Source organism: Vombatus ursinus, unplaced genomic scaffold, assembly GCF_900497805.2.
Source record: "Vombatus ursinus unplaced genomic scaffold, bare-nosed wombat genome assembly UNPS02014787.1, whole genome shotgun sequence".
Taxonomy (NCBI): Eukaryota; Metazoa; Chordata; class Mammalia; order Diprotodontia; family Vombatidae; genus Vombatus; species Vombatus ursinus.
Genome location: NW_020954565.1, coordinates 4,244,453 through 4,259,187, shown reverse-complemented (window position 1 = coordinate 4,259,187; position 14,735 = coordinate 4,244,453). Strand labels below are relative to the sequence as shown.

Here is a 14,735-nt window from a genome sequence, read left to right as displayed (position 1 = left end):
CTCTCAAGTCCAGCCCTCTATTTACTGTGCCATCCAGCTGCCACAAAATCCTTTAGTCCCTCATTATCTTCTAACTTGACTTGGGTCTATTTTATATATTTGCAATACATGATAAGTGTCATGAGGATGGAACTAAGTAAAAGGTTTTACAAAATTCAACAAAGGCAACAGAAATATTATGGTGTCACAGGCAGCTTTTTCAATAATTACCAAATCAATAATAATTTGTACTTTATGCTCTGGAACTTTTCTGGTATTCTCCTTTTTGTTCCTCAACCAATCTCCTGTTTTCTTTTAAATGTTTATAGACTGGCGGGAGAGGGTTTCAAGTTATGAACACTTTGCAGAAAGTATTGCAGAAAGTACACAAACGTGTAACTGACCTACATTTATAGGAATCACCCGTATTCTCATCTTTTGGTAAGACACAGGGTGCCTTCCATTAGGAAAGGTGAGATCCAGTCTGCATCTGAGAGAAAGCTTTCGAGTGCTTTTCTGGGAAGTTATGAAACAAGGTGAAGCATATGCACCAATAATCCTAGATCTTATTCAGTCCCACCACTTTCTAGTCTTACAAAGAAGTCAGCATTTCCATCACCTCACTTGATTTAACAGCTCTGTCCTTCATTATGTTAACAGTGTGCAAGGAGCACAGGTTGTGTCTTATTAGAGCTAACTTTTAATTTGCCTTCCGTATTTCTTATAACTACACAGATGACCAGAAATCTTCTATATCTTCATTCTTCTGTGGTTTTATCTAGCTACTGATTTCTTTACTTTTCAAGTCATTGTAATAAAGTTATTTTCATTAATGTTGAGTTATTTATTTTGTTTCTTGTACTGCCTTGACCTCTTATACACCTTAACCTTTTGACTTTTGCTTTCAATTGCAGACTAAGGGAATGTTTCCACTTATTTCTGTTTTACTGCCTTTAACCGGGCAATGCTGTGTTTTCTACTACATTTACCAGTCAGATGTTGATGTAATCTTCCAATGCCTTTCTACAGATCTTCAATAGCTCTTTCAAGTTCCTGTTGTCGTGGCAGTATGATGCCTGTCCTTAGGGATATTCCCTGATAGTGCCATTTTCCTCAGATACTCAACTGGTGAACTAGTCAGCAATACATGATAGTATGACTTAGAGGTGAAGATCTCTCCATCCCTCCCCGACAAAAGTAGTATGAAGTCTTTGCTTAGAAATGGAGAAATCCTTTCCCAAGTGTGTTAGATAAAGTATTAGTGTGTAATGAAAAGATCTAGAGAAGCAGTTTCATCCTAAAGACCAGGGTCAACAGCCTACTCAGTGGTACCACCAAAGCACAACCAGCCAGTGTTTCAGCATTCCTGCCCAGCCTCCAAAGCTACCACAGCAATATACATTACCCTGACTTACTTTGATGCTGACTCCCTCCTCACAACATAGACCATGTCCTGGCCTTTGAGGAGACTGTTATTATAAAAATTATACAACATTACATATTATGTCACAGACTATAAATTATTCTATAATAACAATCCTATATCATGCTGGTTAGGCAAACTACATAGAAACCAAAATGAACTAAATTCACAAAAAGGCTTTAAAATGCATAAATGTGCTGACCCTCAGGCAGAGACACTGATCTTATTTAAAAATACAACTTACTTATAGTTGATAAATAAGTAACAACATCCATTTAAACAAAGTTATCCTTGAAAATCAGCTTCCAATAATAATGTTAAATCTGGGTTCAGGTCTGTTGCAACATGCAAAGATAGGTTATAGTGATTTCCCAAATGTTTAATTACTTGACTGTTTCTAGAAAGCTTAGAATATCTATGTAAGGCTAAGAAAGTGAAAAGCAATCTCCAGGAAGCACACACACATATTCCCCTTCTCACTTCATGGTCATTTAAACCTCTAATCCCACCATGAAGTGGTTCTTTAAACTATTTTGCTACTCATGTCACATGCATGACTTCACACATGTGACTAATGTTCTCACACAGTAAACTGAGCTTGTTTTTATTTTTATCCAAGTACTAAAATATTAATAACTGCAAAATGAAACCCAGCAGATGCCATTCCATCCAACAAGGTTCTAGAGACATAACAGTGACATCATATAGTATCATGGTCCCAGGTTGGGGAGGGAAATGATATTCTGAAATAAATGGCTTCACTTATTCAAACACAGAAAAGTGTAATGCCACCCATGAGATTTCCCTTTGATAGTTAAGGATACACTACTTTCCAACCAAGTCTCTGTGGGCACTTTTCCTGATAAGAAACTTGAGACATAGCCTGCTTCAAGCCCTACAAATAAAAACCCAGTACACAAACACACCACAAAGGTTAACTGGAGATAATAATTACTCTTTCTGGCCTCCCTCCCCCCACCCATCAAGTGTTTTACATCCCTTATACTTGGGATCATGACATAAAAGATTTAGAATTGGCAGAAACCTCACAGGTCAACTAGTCCAACTGTCTCACTTTACAAATTAGTAAACTGAGGCCCAAGGGTATCATGTCATGGAGATAGTAAGTAGCAGAGCAAAGATACAAGGTTGTCTTGACTACAAATCTAGTGGCCACTGCAGTATTCTGGTACTGACTTCAGAAAAGAGTATAAAAATAAATGCACCTGTTCCAGGTCACATGACCATCAAGATGCTAGACTTGACCTTTCCTCTGATCCACATGACCTCTCAAATCAGAGATTAAAGATAAAGTCACTTCAATTGTATCTATGGTTTTGGATACCAGGAAACCAAAAGAAAGTAAAAAACTCTATCAACTAATGCCTATCTTTAGCTCACTCAGCACCTCCCTAATGTCCATCACAAATACGGCAGCAAGGCTGCACTAGCCAACCCAACTCTCAGGCTTACAACAAAACACCCTCAAACTCAGTTCCCCCTCCCTTTTCCACAGTCCTTGTGCTATGGAGATTGAAGCTCCAAACTGCAGAAATTTGCTAAGATCTCCTTAGTCTGCACCCTAGCAAGTGTTCTGGACTGCAAAAGATCTCTACAGGAGTACAAAGAATAATGGGAAAAGGACAAGACATAGAGCTCAACCCCTCACACCCCAGTCCCGCCCCCAAAGACCCAAACTGAAAATGATAGAAATCACCCTAAACTGCAAAAGCAAACCAGTATGACAGCCCTCTGTACTGCCAAGGAAGAGAACTGGGCAATAAAGGGGAGGAACAGGGCACTGTGGGAGTTGGGCGGGGGGCCCAAAGGGCTGTGTGACATTCCATTAAACTTAAAGGGGAAGAGCCTAGCATCCACCCAGGGCCAATTCTTTTCCCTGCAAAAATCACTCAGGACAGAGACCTAGGATGGTGAACCTTAAACTGCCCAGCCTGGAAGGAAGCTAAGACACTTTGAGATACAGTCCCCAGAAAAATCACCATCAGAGGGAAGGGAGTTAAAATATGAGCAACAGGTGAAAATAAGGAGGAAAAGACTGACATTACCAAAGATATAAGGAGGAAGAAAACTCAAAGACCCTGAGCACAAGCAGATAAACCAACAGCAAAAATATTAATAGCAGAAAAAACATAAGCTCCAGATCTAATAAATGAATTCAATACTTGATGTGAGTACCATGTAACTTATTTTGAGAACATGGAACTAGAACACACTGTTCCTGAGTAGTTTAAAATTAAAATAAGAATTGTTGAGAGCAGAATTAAAGGCCTAACCAACAGAAATAAATAGCAGAATAGAAAATTTGAATCTGAAATGGCAAATCTCACCAAGAAAAATAGTTGAGAATACAAATATGTAGAAATAAAGGATAATTTAGAAGAAACAAAAAGCAATAACATTAAAAGAAAACATGTTGCCTGTTCAACCAAAACATACTGATCTCAAAGACAGGATGTATAGGGAAAACCTAAGGATTATGTCTTCTAGAAGAACATGTCCAAAAAACCTGAACACCATCATGCAAAAATAACACAAGAAAACTGCCTAGAACTTCCAAACACAGAAATCAAAATGTCAATTGAAAGAATCCAAAGATTGTCTCCAGGGGAAAAAAAGCCCAAGGCTGCAAACTCCAAGACTCATAGTTATTAAATTTAACCATTCAATTCAGAAACCTCAAATTTTATAAGCCACCACAAAGTACAAAGAAAAGAAAATCTGAATAACATAACAAATTGCTGGAGAAACTAGACCTAAGAGACTTACCAAGTTTTCCAAATGAAACTTCAAAAAAAATTTTATTTCTCAGTACCACATGAAACTTTCACAAATATTGACTATTAGGGCACAGAGATATCGCAAGAAAATATGAAAAGGGAGAAATGGTAAATACATCCTTTACAGATCATCATGCAATTCAGTGACACCAAACAAAAGACACACACACAAATGGAGACTTAACAATAAAATCCTAAATAACGAATGGACCAAAATCATAGAACAATTAATTATGTGAAAAAAATGAAAACAACATGCCAAAAATCTGGAAAGCAGTTAAAGCAGTACTTTGAGGGAAAAAAAACATATCCTTATAAGCATAAATTAACAAAATAGAAAATGAGAGGATTAATTAACTAAATGTGTATTCTTAAAAATTAGAGAGCCAACAAATAAACAAACCTTTAAAAAGAACAAAAGAGGAAATATTAAAAACTGGAAAAGAAATAGGTAAACTGGAAGCCCCAAAAATTATAGAAATGATAAATAAAAAGGTTCTTCATTTTAAAAGACTAATAAAATGATAAACCATTAACTAATTTGATTAAAAAGAGGGCAGAAAATCAAATATATAATATGTGAAATAAGAAAGAGGATATCACAATAAAAGTCAGAATAAAAAGAATAATCAGAACATATTATACATAGTAATATGCTAACAAAACTAAGAACATAAAATCTTAAAAAGGTTAAAAATATAAAGTACTTAGACTTTTCAGAAGACCAGATAGAGATCTTAAATAACCCAATCTCAGAAATGGAAATGTAACTTGCTTTAAAGGAATTACCAAAGGAAAAAAGTCCTAGTCCTAACAGAGAAACGGGAGAAATCTATCAAACTTTCATAGAACAATTCATACCCATACTTCACAAATTATTGTCAAAAACTGAGAAAGAAAGCACACCAGAATCCTTTTATGAGACAAATATAGTCATAATACAATGAAGATAAAACATAGAAAATTATAGACCAATATCATTAACAAATACTGACTCAAAAATTGTAAACAAATCCTGTCAGAGACTACAATGACTTATTTAATCACTCATCAAAACCAAGCTGAATTTTACCATGGATGCAAAGATTGTTCAACATTAGGAAAACAACTAACATAACTAATCATATTGAAAAATCAAAATATCCAAAACCACATGATTCTCTCAGCAGATGCAGAAAAGGCCTTTGACAAAGTAGTGCACTCATTTATGCTAAAAATCTTACAAAGTATAGGCACAGAGGGGATTTTTAATGTCATAACAAGCATTTATCTAAAACCAAAAGCAAGCATCACATACAAAGAAGATACACTACTAGACCCTGTCCCAATAGTATAAAGCAAGGACGCCCTTTCTTCCCACTATTATTTGATATAGTTCTGGAAATGCTAACAACAGCAATAAGACAAGAGAAAGAATTTAAATGCATAAAGATAGGTAAAGAGGAGATAAAACTATTCCTATTTGCTGATGACGTGATGGTATATTTGGAAAATGCTAAGGAATCAGAAAAGATACTGACAAAATTAATAAATTCAGCAAAGTTGCAGGCTACAAAATAAACCCTCAAAAAACAACTTCATAACTATATAACAATAACAAAATCCAAGAAGCAATAACAGCAAGGGAAATCCTATTACAAATAACTACAAAATGTGTGAAATATCTAGGGATCGACCCACAACGCACACAAAAAATTTGTAAATATTTAATTACAAAGTGCTCCTTAAAAAAATAAGGAACTTAAATAGCTGCAGAAATAGTCAGTACTCATTGTTGAGCCATGCCAATATAATAAAAATGACAATACTATCGAAGTTAATTAATACTTTTAATGCTATTATATCAACTAAATTACCAAGGGGATATTTCATAGAACTTCACAAAATAATAAAATTCATTTGGAAAAAAACAAAATATCTAGAATATCAAGAGAAATTATGTAAAGATGTAAAGATGAAGAAGGACTAGCACTCCCATACCTCAATCTATATATTGTAAAGCAGCAGGAATCAAAACCATCTGGTATTTGTTTAAAAAACAACAGAGAAATAGATTCATGGAACAATCTAGACAAGGGAGAATCAAAAACAATAGAATTCAATAATACAGTGTTTGATAAAGTAGGAAACATAAATTACCCAGGGGAAAAAAGTCATAATTATAAAAAAAAAACCCTTGCTAGGAAAACTGGAAAGCATTCCAACAGAAATTAGATTTAGACCAAGCCTTTACACCATATTCCATACTATGTTCTAATCAGTTACCTGACCTTAATATTAATGATCATACTATCAAAAAATCAGAAAAAACGCAGATCATGTATTTCTCAAAGCTATGGGTAGGAAATGTATTCTTCACCAAGAAATAGAGGCAATTACAGAAGATAAACTAGATTACTTTAATTATATAAAACTGAAAGCCTCTATACAGGCAATATTAACACACCTAGGATAAAGGGAGAAGCAGTAGAATGGGGGAAAATCTTTCTATTAAATTTCTCTGAAGTTTTTAGCTGAGGCAACAGGTTCTCAATAGGTTTGTTCTTTGCAAAAAGAACCAAAATAATAAATATACTAGTGAATTAAATGCTGAAATGAAATCAATGCATTCTCTTTACCAACTGCATAACATAAAGGTGTTCTGACATAATGATTACTTCCATTTTCCATGTTTATTTTAAGATTTATTAGCTACATGGAAATATATGTTTACATTACTCTGCAGTGTAGCATTTACAAAAAGATCCTATATGTATTGTTAAAGGTCCTACTACAGCCAATATTAAAATCTCTTGGGAAAAGAATCGTCAGCAATTTTGTTTAGATTACCATTTTTAAGGCCAATTATTTGATAGGCTGATATCTGTCTCCTGGGTATTTGAATTATTAAATTGGTTTGGCTGTGAAATATAAAATTCTAACGAAGAAAAGTGTTTATGGATAGGAATCAAGGGCCTAATGAATGCATAAGACTTTAGTTCCTAGAAAAAGATTATTAGATTGACAGCAGGAGGTATAAATGGGAGCTTGGCGAATGGATTTGCTAATCAGATGTTTGGGGGCTCAAAGTAAAGGAAGGATAGCATCTATTAGTACAAAGTATATAGTTCTTCTGTAGAGTTTTAGTTTTCATAATAAAACCCCATGTCATCTGATATTTGGTATAAATCTGGGGTTATCTAGTCCAAAGTAGAAAGCCCCTTGGTTAAAAATCTATCTTGGGGCAACTAGGTGGCTTAGTGGATAGAGCACCGGCCGTGAAGTCAGGAGGACCTCAGTTCAAATCCGGCCTCAGACCAAACACTTGACACTTACTAGCTGTGTGACCCTGGGCAAGTCACTTAATACCAACTGCCTTAAAAAAAAAAGCAAATTAAAAAATCTATCTTGATATAAAACAGGAGTAAGCAAACTATGGCCTAAGAGCCAAATACAGCCCAATGCTTGTTTTTTTTAAAGTCTGAGTGCCAAACCCTGGTATAGAGAAGAATCTCCATACTAATCAGACCACTAATCTTAGAATCTTTGAATCTCCTAAACACAAACCAATGTTACCAATTGCCTATTGCACATTTCAAAAATGAATGCTCCAGAAGTCTTGAATTCAAATATGGGCAAAACTAAATTCTTGTCTTTCTTCCCAATCCCTCCTCTCTTCCAAACTACTCAATTTCTATTGAAGGCACCATCTTCCTTTCAGTATCCCAGATTTGTAATCTCAACATTAATCTCAGCTTTGCATTCTCACTCAACTCCCAGAATTGACCATGTCATTACCCTACTCAATAAACTCCGGTGGCTTCCTATTGCTTTTAGAACAAAATATAAATGTCTCTGTTCAGCTTTCAAAACCATACAAACTGACTCCAATCTATCTCTCCAGATTCATTAGACATTATTTCCCCCTGTGCTGTACTCTGTGATCCAGGCAAACTGGCTTCTCGGTTCCTCAAAGAACATTCCATACTCCTGTCCATACTTCCACCTTTGCACTGTCCATTTCCCATATTCCTAGAATATATTCCCTCCTTACTATCACCTCATACAGTCCCTTTCTTCTTTAAGACACAGTTCAAAAGTCTGATGAAATGGTGGGAAGATGGTAGTCAGTGTGTAAGGACCTCCTAGAGGAAACCAATTCCCCACAAAAACCCAGTAAATCTCTAAAACTGAACCATAAAGAACAATGATAAAATGAAGTGGGAATTACCTGTAAACTCCATTAAATCAAAGACTACCAAACTGCCAGAAGTCTATGAAATTAGACGCAGCAAGTAAAGAAAAGCTGGACCAAGTGGAATGAATCACAAGGACCTCAGTCATAAAGCAGAAGTCTGGCCAGACCTGTGCCCAGTAGCCCAAGGGGCAAACCAAGGGCTTCATCCCTATCTGTGGCAGAAAACAGAGCTAGACTGGCATCCAAACAGCCCATTCTCAAATCAGCAAATAGGTAGTCTGTGCTCAACCCAGCATCCAAGCAGTCATAGACCAACCCAAACATCATTGGCCTGAACCACACAGTCAAGAAACAAAGTTAGACGATTCCTAGAGAATGAGGAGCCTGGACTTAGCCAGAAAACTCAGAATTAAATAGGACCTTCCCATATAATCCAGGAATAGATGACTGGAGTTTGACTAAAGTAAAAGGCCCTGATACAGAAAATGAAGCTGGAGATATAAGTAAACAGAACACAAACGCAATGAAGAAATATCTTGGGCTGAGAGAACTCTATCTAAAGAGATTAATTCCACACCAGAAGAAAAGATTAATTCCACAACAAGAACGAATGAAACCTTATACAAAAATATCCTAGGTAGTTGTCCCAGGCAAGCCACCCTAGCTGACACAGCAAGACACCCTAAGGGACAAACTAAAGGTAGCAAATGCCAGATAAATCAAAAAACCAATTCACACCTTGACCATCACTTCTGCTCAGATCCTGATGGTGAGAGCCCAGGACGCTGAACCCAAGAAGCTTTAGTAGTTGCAATACTACCAGATCAATGCCCTCAGCCATTATCCTGGGAAGCAACTGCTATAAAGATGCAGCGTGAAACAACACAATAAAAATGATATTCAACAAAAGATCTTTGAAGAAAGAATTAAAAACTAATTTAAGACTAAGTACCTTAAAGTATTGATAGATAAAGGAGCAAGTTATAGAAACAACAGAAAATTTATCAAATAAAATTACAATGAAACCACATACCAAAATATATGAGATGTAGTTGAAGCAATCTTTGAGGTAAATTTGGAGGGGGGAGAGGGAGACGGAGAGAAGGAAAGGGAGAGGGAGAGGGAAGGAGGGAGAGAGAGAGAGAGAAAGAGAGAGAGAGAGAGAGAGAATTGGCCATGCAACTAAAAAAACTAGAAAAGTAACAAATCAAAATCCCAATTTAACACCAAAAGAAATACCAAAAATCAAAGAAGAAATTAACAAAACTGAAAGCAAAAAAATCCCTGAATGAATAAATGAAAGTAGGAGCTAGTTTAAAAAAATTAATAAAATAAACAGCTACTATTATTTTTTTAAAGGAAAACCAAATTGTTTGTATCAAAAATAAAAAAGGGAATTCAAACAAAGGAAAATAAAAGTAAATATCAAAAATTATTTTGTCCAACTATATATGCCAACAAAATGGATAACATAAAATGGATGAAAACTTACAAAAATATAAAATACTCAGATTAACGGAAGTAATAATTACTTAAATAACTTTGTATGAGGAAAAAATAAATTGAACAACCATAATTGAACTCCCAAAGAAAAAAACTCCAGAACCAAATGAATTTGCAAGTAAATTCTATCAATATTCAAAGAATAATTAATTGCAAACTACATTAACTGTTTACAAAAATAGGAAAAGTGATCCATCTAAACCATTTCTACATGGTGTTGTGATACCTAAACCAGAGAGAGAGAATGCAAAGAAAGAAAATAGAAGACCAATCTTCCTAGGGAACACTAATATTAAATAAAATACAACATATTCAAAAGACTATACACTATGATCATGTTGGGTTTATACCATAAATGTAAGTTTGGTTCACTGTAAGGAAAGTTATAAACATAATGGAATATGTTAATAATAAAAATAAGAATATGATTATATAAAGAGATGCTAAAAAGACTTCTGACAAAGCCAACAGCTATTTCTTTGAAAAACATTAGAAAGTATTCAAAAAACGTACTTGTCCTTATAATGATAAGCAATGTCTATCTAAAACCAAGTATAAACAATATATGTAATGGGAAAAGGCTCGAGGCTTTTCCAAAAAGATCAGGGATAAAACAATGATGCCCATTACAACCATTTCTATTTGATATTGTACTATACTATAAATACTAGCTACTGGAATAATAAAAAGAAATCAGGAAGTAAACATGTACACACAGGGGAAAAAATTATTGCTTTTCACACAATATGACAGCTTATCTTAAGAATCTTAAAAAAATCAACTAAAATTAATGGAAACAATTTAATAAACTGATCAAAGTTGCAGGATATAATATTAATCCACATAAACTATTAATATTTCTGTATATTATCAATAAAACTCCAGCTCTCTTTCCTATCAGAAAAAGAAAGAGAAATTCCATCTAAAACAACAACAAAATGTAAAAAATACTTGGGAGACTATCCACCACAACACACAGGACTATATGAATGTAACTACAAAACAGAAATTTTACAAAAATAAACAGATCTAAATAAGTAGAGAAATTATTCACTGTTCATGGGGAGGTTATGCATACATAATAAAAACGACAATACAACCTGTATTACTTCACTTAATCATGGCCATATACAAGCTATAAAGTATCACTTTATAAAGCTACAAAAATAATGATTCATTTGGAAGAGGAAATAGTCAAGAATCTCATTGGGAAATTATGGGGGAAAGAGGTGAGAAAGAAGAGGCTTAGCAGTACAAGATCTATAACTATACCACAAAACAGTAATCATCAAAATGATTTGGTACTGCTTTAGAAATAGATTAAGTCAGTCTGTGGAATATTATTAGGTAACACAACACAGAGAACAAAGGAACCTAGCAACCTAGTGCTTAATGTTTCCAAACATCCCAGCTATTGTGGTAAGGCTTCACTATTCAATTAAAAACTTCTGGAAAAACTAGAAAGTAATCTGACAGAAATTAAACATTTCTCTAAAAATCTTACACCATGTACCAAGATAAGCCACCAAACGGATATATGACTTAGATATAAAAGGTGACATCATAAACACATCAGAGGAACAAGAAAGAAACTACACTTTGAGTCTATGGATGGGAAACATTTCATGACTGAATAAGAAATAGATAGGATTCCAGATGATAAAACAGATTTAATCATATAAAATTTAAATGCTTTTGTACAAACAAAACCAATAAAGTTAAAATTAGAAGAGAAACAGATAAGCAAAAAATATTTGCAGAAAGTTTGTCTGATAAAGATTTCATACCCAAGACATATAAGGTACTGATTCAAACTTACAAAAACAAGAGCCTTTTCCCCCAACAGATAAATGATCAAAGGATATGAAGAGTTTTAAAAGGAAGAAGTTATCAATGTAGTTATCACTAATAATTAGAGAAATACAAGTTGAAGCAAATCTGAGGTTCCACTTCACACTCAGATTGGAAAAAGTGACAAAAAATAAAATTAACAGTTGTGAAAGCAATAAAAATCATAGGATTATATCAACAGATGCAGAAAAAAATTTGACAAAATAAAATACCCATTCCTACTTTAAAAAACACTAGAAAGCATATGAATCAATGGAGCCTTTCTTTGAAAAAGTAGTATATATCTAAAACAAAGAGCAAGCATTATCTGTAAGGATGATAAACTTGAAGCCTTCCCAATAAGATCAGGGGTGAAACAGGAATGTTCATTATCTTCACTGTTATTTAACATTGTATTAAAAATGTTAGCCATAACAATAAGACAAGAAAAAATTGGAGGAATAAAAATAGAAAATGAGGGAACAAAACTATCACTCTTTGCAGATAATATGAAGATATACTTAGAGAATCCTAGAGAATCAACTAAAAAACAGGTTCAAACAATTAACAACTTTAGCAAAGTTGCATGTTATAAAATAAACCCATTTCTATATACTTTACTACCAACAAAACCCAGCAGCAAGAGAGAGAAAAAGAAATTCCATTTAAAATAGTTGCAGACAATATAAAGTATTTGTGAGTCTACCTGCCAAGACAAACCCAGGGGCTATATGAACACAATTGCAAATCACTCTTCACATGAATAAACACAGATCTAAATAATTGGAGAAATGTTAATTACTCATGGGTAAGCTAAGCAATATAATAAAAATTACAATTCTATCTAATTTAACTCATTTATTCAGTGTTGTACCAATCAAGCTACCAAAAAGTTATCTTACAGAGCTAGAAAAAATAATAATAAAATTTATCTGGAAGAACCAAAGGTCAAGAATATCAAAGGAATCAATGAAAAAAAAAATACCAGATTTCAAACCATATTACAAAGTAGTAATCATAAAAATAATCTGGTACTGGCTAAGAAATAGAGTACACCAGTGGAATAGATTAGGTACACAATAGTTAATGATCATAGTAATCTAGTGTTTGATCAACCAAAAGAGTCAAGATTTTGAGGTTAAGAACTCATCATTTAACAAAAATTACTGGGAAAACTAAAAAGCAGTTTGGAGGAAATGAGGCATAGACCAACATCTTATACCATATACCAAGATAAGGTCAGAAAAGATAAATGATTTAGATATAAAGGGTGATATCATAAGTATATTAGGGGAAAATGTAAATATGTACCTATCAGACCTATAGAAAAGGGAAGAATTTATGACTAAACAAGAGATAGAAAGGCTCTCAGGAAGTAAAATGTAATTTTGATTACATGAAACTCAAAAGAGGTTGCATAAACAAAACTAATGCAGCCAAAATTAGAAGGAAAACAGGAAGCTGGGGGAAAGAGGGAATTTTACATCCAGTTTTTCTGATAAAGGCCTCATTTCTCAAATATAAAAGGAAGTGAGCCAAAGCAGCCATTCCCCAACTGATAAATGGTCAAAAGATATGAAGAGAGTTTTCAGAAGAAGATATCAAAGCTATCAACAGTCACATGAAAAAAATGTTCTAAATCACTACTGATCAGAGGAATGCAAATTAAAACAAATCTGAGATACCACCTCACATCTATCAGATTGGCTAACATGCAGAAAAGGAAAACGACAAATGCTGGAGGGGATATGGAAAAAAATGGGACACTAATTTATTATTGGTAGAGTTGTGAACTAGTTCAACCATTCTAGAGAACAATGTAGAACTACTCCCAACAAATCATAAAACTGTGGCTAACTTTTGACCCAGCAATACCACTACTAGGTCTGTATCCCAAAGAGATCAAAGAAAATTGAAAAGAACCTATTTGTACAAAAATATTTATAGCCACTCTTTTTGTGCTGGCAAAGAAATAGGAACGGAGGGGATGCCCATCAATTAGGGAATTGTTAAACAAGTCATGGTGTAAGACTGTGATGGAGTACTGTTGTGCTGGAAGAAATGATGAACAGGACAGTTTCGGAAAAATCTGGGGAAATTTGTATGAACCAATGCAGAGTGAAGTGAGTAGAACCAGGAGAATACTGTACATAGTAACAACAATATTGTAAGGATGATCAACTGTGAAAGACTTAGCTATTCTGATCCAGACAGAGATCCAAGACAATTCCAAAGGACCCATGATGAAAAATGTTATCCACATCCAGGGACAGAACTGAATTCTGAGTGCAGACTAAAGCATACTTTCTTACTTTCTTTGTTTTTCCTGGGAGGGGAAGGGGTTGTACGTTTTCTTCTGCAACAAAGCTAATATAGAAATACTTTGCATCGCTTCACATGTATAATTGATATCACATTGCTTGCCTGCTCAAGGGGTAGAACAGAAGCAGGAGGGTGGGAGAGAATTTGGAAGTCAATATTTCTAAAAATGAATGGTAAAAAGTTTTTACATGTAATTGCGAAATATTTAACAAAGTTAACTTTAAATTTTTTTTAACTTTCAAAAAAACTGGTTGTGGGAGTGGCTGTGGGGAAACAGGTACACTAATGTGCTATTGGTGGAGCTACAAACTGGCCCAGTCATTCTGAAAAACAATTTAAAACTATGTCCAAAAAACTGAGCAATCTGTGCAAACCCTCTAACCTAGCAATACCACTATCAGGTCTATACCCCAAAGACATCAAAGAAAGAAGAAAATGATTCATATGTTTAAACGGAGTCTTAAAGTTCTTTCTGTGGTGGCAAAGAACTAGAAACTAAGGGGGCACTCATTAGTTAGGAAACGGATGAAAGGAACAGTTTTGGAGAAACCTAGGAAGATCTGTATGAACTGATGTAGTGAATTAAGCAGAATCAGTAGAACATTGTATATCATAAAAATGTTAAAAAGAAAAACAACAGAAACATTTGAGAACTGATTGACACAATGACTAACCACAATTCCAGAGAACTGCATAAACTTTC

General features: G+C 34.3%; 1 protein-coding gene across 5 annotated transcripts in view; it reads right to left on the bottom strand.

The window, feature by feature from the left end:
- The window catches only part of CDC14A (cell division cycle 14A), a 291,416-nt gene that overhangs the window by 196,637 nt on the left and 80,044 nt on the right, over positions 1-14,735 (bottom strand). The window lies entirely within an intron of this gene.